At 45.8% G+C, this 7,512-nt stretch overlaps 1 long non-coding RNA gene across 1 annotated transcript in view; it reads left to right on the plus strand.

Moving 5' to 3' along the window:
- LOC147471433 (uncharacterized) overlaps positions 1-3,754 on the plus strand; it is a 31,268-nt gene extending 27,514 nt beyond the window's left edge. The window contains exon 3 of the long non-coding RNA XR_015191201.1: positions 957-3,754. This is a non-coding gene — a long non-coding RNA (uncharacterized LOC147471433). The remainder of the gene's footprint in view (positions 1-956) is intronic.
- The last annotated feature ends 3,758 nt before the right edge of the window (positions 3,755-7,512 follow it).

Below are 7,512 nucleotides of genomic sequence, written 5' to 3' on the forward strand. Positions count from 1 at the left end.
CTCGGCCCGAGTTTTCATTAGTCGTGACTCGAGGGCAATACGTTAAATAGTTTAGGAAGTTCTATGACACATATGACTTACACAGTTAGTTGAGGAGACGTCAGTAGCAAGTAAAAACTGCTGCAACGCGGTATGTTCCGTCTGAGCTCGGTTGATGACGTCACACTGTCTAGACGGCCGACCGCCCTAGGCGTCGGCTGCCAAAGTTTCTGGTCTTCCTTAATTACTAACGCAACGGGTATCATTCCATTAGCTTTTTTGTTTAGTTCGTGTAATTGATATGCTCTGTCAGAATGTTTATATGAAAGTTAAACGATATCATTTATCGCGCTTGAGAGAGAATAAACTAAACCGAAGCTTAAAATTTGGGACGAGATATCTTCCTGCGGCAAACGGTGCTGCCATCGTGGTCGTCTTTAAATATTATATGTCTTCTGTGACTTTTCCTATCTTCTAATGGGTTTGGGGGAGCGCCTACACGCCGTGCATTCACGTAGTATTATTAGAGTTTTAGAAATAATCTTTTAGTCAGAGCGTTAGGTTCTTGCAAAATTGCTGCCGGTGATAAAATGAGGATGTGGCAACTCGAGCACGCCGCTGCGGTTTCATACCCAGCATTAGAGTGATGCCATATCGTCTCTCCATTTCTATAATAACTCTTTTCTTAGTCAAATATGGGAGTGATCCGACGTTTGATGAATGCGAACCGAAGCTGTAAACTATTGCAATCAACCAACATTCAAAACAGTTGTGTATGTTTGGCGATTCGATGAATGGCCAACACATATTGGATTTTCCCCCACCATGTGAGACATCCACGCTCTCATTTTGAGCATGTAATGATCTTTCTTTGATGTAACACTTATCCTTAAGGAAAAAATTGTAACCTTTTTTCGCTTAAAAAAAAAAACATCGAATTCAGGAAGTTCTAACCTGGGATTTTCTTCTCTTTCCAGAACTCGGCCTTGGCTGTCAGTGGCGAGTTGCCAGGTGCGCGATGCCGTCTGGTGGAAAAATATTTATCATCGCTACCTCGACTCAACGGGATATACGGTCAATTACAGATGCAGAGTTGATCTCCTAACAACAGTTGTTAGGCTGCCGTGCACGTGGGACCATGGTGATTTGGAGCGTCAGAATAACCATATTAAGAATCGAAATGTCCATGCAAGGCGTTCGGTATCATGTGTCTCTTCCTGATTGGTCGGCTCGGGTGGTGTATATTTCTAGGACACGATTGATATTGGCTCAGAACTTATTAGAAATTGGATGAAGAAGCTATTGGTATTTCTTAGAGCAGCTTTGGATTAGGTCGGAGCTAGCGTTGGGTGTTGGAGATTAAGCTAGATTTCGAAGGCTTTCTTTTTTATTCTCTTTCTTTTTTGATTTTGTTACCGCGTTGTAACAGGGATATTGTCAAAAAGAGTTGAAATGGTCATTGTGTTCTCGTGAGCTGTTGCAGGAAATAAAATGCCCATCATGCTATTCCAAGCCGCAAGTTCAAAGACGAAGTACGAGAGAGAGAGAGAGAGATCGTTGCAGCTGCCAAGGTCTTCGTTGTAATGGCAGAGTGGGTCGTCCATTTCAGTTGACCATTTTCAGAGGGTAATTTTCTGAAGGAATTTATCGTGGAAACGTGGTCCGGCGGCGGCTTCTACTTTCTGCCGTGGGGTGACAAGGAATCCATGGCTCTTCTTCGAGGTAATATCAGACAATTTATTCCCTCAATTTCCTGTACAGCAACAATGAGGCTCTAGGTAAAACTATCATGCAATCCACATGCTATCGGAAGTGACGTCACAGTGAGTGGGAATGAATGGATGGAACAGGATGGGGGCGTGGCTCTATATTTGTGCTTCATTCACGACCTTCTGTGCCTGTGACATCACGTTAGTGGAATGTGCTAATCTGCATTCATAACTCTAACGTTACTTAGTCCTCGGTTCGTCGACGGTGTTGTGCCATCGAGATAGAGGCCATTGTACAGTTAAGTTATTATAAGTTGTGTTTCTCAAGCGGATCTTGGATGAAAGAAAGATTTTTTTTTGTGTGTGGAACGGTGTCTGTGGGTGGCGTTTGGTTGATGCAGTTTGCACGGTGACGTCAAGACCGATGGAAGATGTGAATGGCCACACCGGTGCCGAGTGCGAAGCATTAGAGTGCCCTCATTGGCTGAGAAACAATGACGTCACACTTTCGGGAAACTGCGATCAGAAACCGGCACTTGTGATTGGTCGAGGGCCCACATTCCTGACGTGCCCGTGTGAGCCGCTCCCGGACGCAAATACAGGGAATGAAGGACGGAATAGTGGTGGGTCTCTCTTCTTAGGAAATCAGAGTTTCCTCTTCTAATCTTTTCTGTTAAGGCATGGTTGAGTTTTGACGAGTTTATTTTAGTTGCCCCTAAGACAATTCTTGCCTCGGTTGACGCCTCATAGAAAACGCTTTTGCTGTGCATTCCTCACATATGCCAACCCGGACTCACAGCTGTGCACAGATCAGCCACCCAGAATTCACTTAGTTTAGCAAATTCACAAATATTACCGACCACTGAACTATCGCTCGGTGATTACTGAATGGAACCTTACGAATCTCTGAAAGATATCGGTTCAAGCCAGTTTTTAAAAATGGAATAGAAGGGGCGCAGGGGTTCCACATAGAACATAACTTGAGGTCGTAAACTTTCCTGATTTTCGAAAAGAACTGTTGGGCAAGCGATTCCACAGCAAGGAAAATTGATAGGTTAAATGAAGAGCTGACTTCCGGCAGTAGTCCGCAATCATCGCGAAATTTTGAATACTGGATTTGCATTTGTGGAAAAAGTATTCGTACAACGTTGGCTGTGGTTAACTAGAGGACTCATTTGGGGTAATTTAGTCAGCGACTGAGCATGAGATAACGTGCCGCCACACGTTGCATTGCCGATTCGCCTTTTAGACTGCATTGCAAATTAGTGTGTGAGTGTGTGAGTGAGTGAGAGAGAGAGAGAGAGAGAGAGAGAGAGAGAGAGAGAGAGAGAGAGAGAGAGAGAGAGAGAGAGAGAGTGAGTGAGGGAGAGAGAGTGAGGGGGGGAGAGAGAGAGAGAGAATAGAAGGGAAGGGAAGGGAGGAAAAGGGACATGGGGGAAGGGAAGGGGAGGCGAGGGGGGGCTCACTCCACGTCCGTCGTTCATGTCCTTTGTCAGGCGCGGGTTGCATCCTTCACAAGGCGTGGTCCGTGGCCTTGACGAGGGTGTGGGTCATGTCCTTTATGAGACGTGATTCATGTTCTTTGTGATCTATGGATCATGTGAATTCGTAGTTATATATCAAGTGTGTGATGAGCTGTGGTTCCTCTTGCCGATGTGACTGGGCTCTCGGGAAGTGTCTTTGTGTTTCGTGATGTGAAGTGTCTCTTTGTGTTTCGTGATGTGAAGTGTCTCTTTGTGTTTCGTGATGTGGGGGTGTTGTGTTCTCGCTGTTAATTAACATCACTGTGATTTTGTTGTTTGGATGTTGAATGTGCCGTCGTCAGAGCAACAAACGTGCTGTTCTGGAAGGGGAAGAGGAGGATGTGGGTGGTTGGGTGGAGGGTGATGAGGGAGGGTGGAGGGGGGGAGGGGGTTTAGGATTTCGTGACTGACAGTTATCGTGACGTTGGCAGCGGCGAAGCTAACGAAGCTCGCGGTTGTCGTACGCCGATGAATCACTCCGCCCTGCCTCGTCACAGTAGCTTGTATTTTTTTTCTTCTCTCTCTCTCTCTCTATTCCCTGTTTGTTATTGTTTTTTTTTTCCTTATTGTTGGTTCTAGATGAATTCTTAAAGACATTCCGCCTCAGTTCTCAAGAAAGGCTGGAAAAAAACGCTGTCACGTGAGAACTAGGTAGGAGTAGAACAGGAGTGAGAGAACCAAGTAGGAGTAGTAAAGGAGTAAGAGAACCAAGAAGGAGTACAATAGGAGTGAGAGAACAAAAAAGGAGTACAACAGGAGTGAGAGAACCAAGTAGGAGTAGTAGTAAAGGAATGAGAGAACCAAATAGGAATATACTAGGAGTGAGAGAACCAAACAAGTACAAAAGGAATGAGAGAACCAAGTACGAGTGGCAAAACATGAACTAGAGAACCAAATAAGTACAACAGGAGTGAGAGAACCAAGTAGGAGTAAACCAGGAACGAGAGAACCAAATAAGTACTAAAGGAGCGAGACAAACCAAGTAGGAGTAAACCAGGAGTGAGGGCGCCTCGCCTCGAAGGTCGTAAGATGATGGCCGGCGTATAGATAGGTTCGTAAACCAGCCCCGACACCGGCTTTTTGGGCGATATCCGGGAGGAGCCGAGTCGAGAGTCTCACGCCATATGGGAGGGAGCGGGCCGGGTGGTGGACGGTGTGTGTGGTTGTTTCTGTGTGGTAGATCCACCAGAAAGCGAGGCCTGTGTGTGCTCCCTCCCTGCTCGACGCTTTCTCAATGCTCTCCGTTTTTTTTGTTTTTTTGATTCTTTGTTTCTTAGGCTCTAACGCATTATTGTTATTGATGGTTATTGTTATTGTTATTAGCTTCATCTTCAACATCATTAGCATTACTAATTTTATTATTATTAGCATCAATATTGATATTATTACCATCATCATCATTACAATTATTATTATTATCAGTGGTATGATGGTTATTAGTCTTTTCTCCCACCTTCTTCTTCCTCTTCTTCTTCTTCTTCTTCTTCTTCTCCTCCTTCCTCTTCCTCTTCCTCTTCTTCCTCTTCTTCTTCCTCTTCTTCTTCTTCTTCCTCTTCCTCCTCTTCCTCCTCTTTGTCTTCTTTAGGCGTCCGTCGATTATCTCTCGAGAAGATGTTACCACAGACTCGGGAGTCTGCCTTGAGAATCTTAACCTTTTGAGATTACTGTGGATTGTGAAACGCTACTCGAGGAGGCCAGACTGATGAAACACAAGTCATTGTTTGGTACATCCGTCTCTCTCTCTCTCTCTCTCTCTCTCTCTCTCTCTCTCTCTCTCTCTCTCTCTCTCTCTCTCTCTCTCTCTCTCTCTCTCTCTCTCTCTCTCTCTCTCAATATACTCGTCAAAGTCAAAAAGTCTCTCTCTCTCTCTCTCTCTCTCTCTCTCTCTCTCTCTCTCTCTCTCTCTCTCTCTCTCTCTCTCTCTCTCTCTCTCTCTCTCTCTCTCTCTCTCTTTCTCTCTTTCTCTCCATAATTGGAAAAACCAAGTCGATTTTCCCATCCTTGCCTGGAAGAACAACTTTCTTCTTTAAGGACACAGTCGATATCATCAACCTTCGCTCTCTCTCTCTCTCTCTCTCTCTCTCTCTCTCTCTCTCTCTCTCTCTCTCTCTCTCTCTCTCTCTCTCTCTCTCTCTCTCTCTCTCTCTCTCTCTCTCTCTCTCTCTCTAGGATTAGTTTCCCGTCTTTCGTGTTATTCCTTGTCTTGGGTATTTTTTTATTGCACTTCTCGTAAGGCACTTGGGTATGTTCCGCCTTGAATGTTTTGGTTTGTTTGTCGTTTCTTTGCTCGGCTCTCTGTCTCTTTCTGTTTCTTTGTCTCTGTCTCTTGTCTTTGTGTCACTCTCTGCCCCCCTCCCCCCTTCTCTCTCTCTCTCTCTCTCTCTCTCTCTCTCTCTCTCTCTCTCTCTCTCTCTCTCTCTCTCCCTCTCTCTCTCTCTTCTCTTCTCCCTCTCTCCCTCTCTCTCTCTCTCTCTCTCTCTCTCTCTCTCTCTCTCTCTCTCTCTCTCTCTCTCTCTCTCTCTCTCTCTCTCTCTCTCTCTCTCTCCCTCTCTCTCTCTCCCTCTTTGCACAAATTCCTGAGCCTGCAAAGGGCGAGTGTTTGCAGGCTTTGTTCACAGTCTGCACTTTCTCTTTCCCGTCAGATCTTGTCTATTTTACTATAAATAGGCAGTCTTCTTCCTCCTCCACGCCCCCCCTCCCCTCCCCTCCTCCTCCCTCGCCCCCCCTCCAACCCTTTACTAACCCCCACACTTCCCCCCTCCCTCCCTCCTCCCTCCCTCCCTTCTCCACAAACACATCCGCTGAAGGCAGTGTTGCCAGCGCCCGAAGGTGGGGGTCGACTTTTCTCTCCGATTCGACACGAGATGGGTGTTTTGCTTTCTCACCCACCCACACACACCCTGCAACTTGCTTTTATTGCTCCGTCGTTTCCTTCCTCTCGCTCCTTCGGGAATCAGAGAATCGAACACGTTGGAAGGAATTTTATTTTATTTTTTTTTTTTTTTGGAAGAGGAGTGGGATAGGAAATTAGTTGGGAGGTCGTCCGGACGTTTCTGTGGGTATGTATCACCTTTAGTCATGATGGTTGTGTGGATACTAGTAGCCCGCCCACGCTTCACGCCCACACACGTTTCTGTCGTCTTGGAATCTTCTTACTAAGATTATAAAGATTATTGTTATTGTTATTATTGATTATTATAGGTATATCGGGTCTCATTTCTATTAGTTTTATCATTTACTCCTCTACTTCTGATTTTCCTTTTCATAAATATTTCTAGTTTTTTTCCTTTCATCTGCTTTTGACTCTTTATGTCCACTTAGGGGGTCGAGTCACTCAGAACGAAGCTGTGTCATAACGTGTCCTGTGATAAGAAAAGGAGGAGGGGGAGTGGGGGGGGTGGAGCGAAGGAGGGTGATGGCGAAGGTAGAGGAGGGGAAGGGGAAGGGGTAGGGGGGAGGGGGGAGGGGAAGGGTGTAGATTGCAACATATCCTGTGGTATTCTTTATCTAGTCGTCTACCTAGAATTGTTTATCTAGTCTTGTAGCAGGAAAGGACGACTGGCTTACTTGTACTTATATACTTTACCCATTTTTTTTTAAATATTTCTCCGCTATCTCTTATCTCAGGAAATTAGTAACTTGTTGAGTGATTATCAAGCTTTATCAACCGAGACCAAATACGCTAAGGGATTTTTTACACACCGTGTTAAAAATCTACCCCCCCCCCCTTTTTCGGTGCTAGCGTCTCGTGCGCTTCAAATCTCTCTCCCTTCCTTTCTTTGCTTTGGCGTCTTGTTCGTATAATCTGTCGTTTCCTCTCTCGCATTTGAACTCTTTTCTCAAGACTGTTCAAAGGTTATTCGTCCGTCCTGTGTCCTTAGCCTCGTCATCCCCTTATATCACGCAGAGCCTCCGTGACCGCTCGAACCTTCGGTAGTCACTTCGTCCTGAGGAAAGAAGGCGTCGGGTATGAAAGAATTTTTAAAGAATATTGATGGGAGATCGAGGGTGCGAGATTAGGTGGATGCTTGGGGTGTCTTGTTCACGAAGTCGGGAGAGAGGGAGAGAGTGAGAGGGAAAGGGAAAGGGAGAGAGGGACAGGGAGGGGGAAGAGTGAAAGGGAAGGAGGGAGGGAAAGAGAGAGTGAGAGTGTGTAAGAGAGAGAGAGAGAGAGTGTGTGTGTGTGTGTGTTTGTGTGCGTGTGTGTGAGGGAGAGGGAAAGGGAAGGAGGGAGGGAAAGTGAGAGTGAGAGTGTGTAAGAGTGAGAGACAGAGAGTGAGTGAGTCGCAGCCGGCCTCACC

The sequence above is a fragment of the Penaeus japonicus genome, unplaced genomic scaffold, assembly GCF_977035675.1.
Source record: "Penaeus japonicus unplaced genomic scaffold, GWHDUDI00000001_assembly GWHDUDI00000008, whole genome shotgun sequence".
Taxonomy (NCBI): Eukaryota; Metazoa; Arthropoda; class Malacostraca; order Decapoda; family Penaeidae; genus Penaeus; species Penaeus japonicus.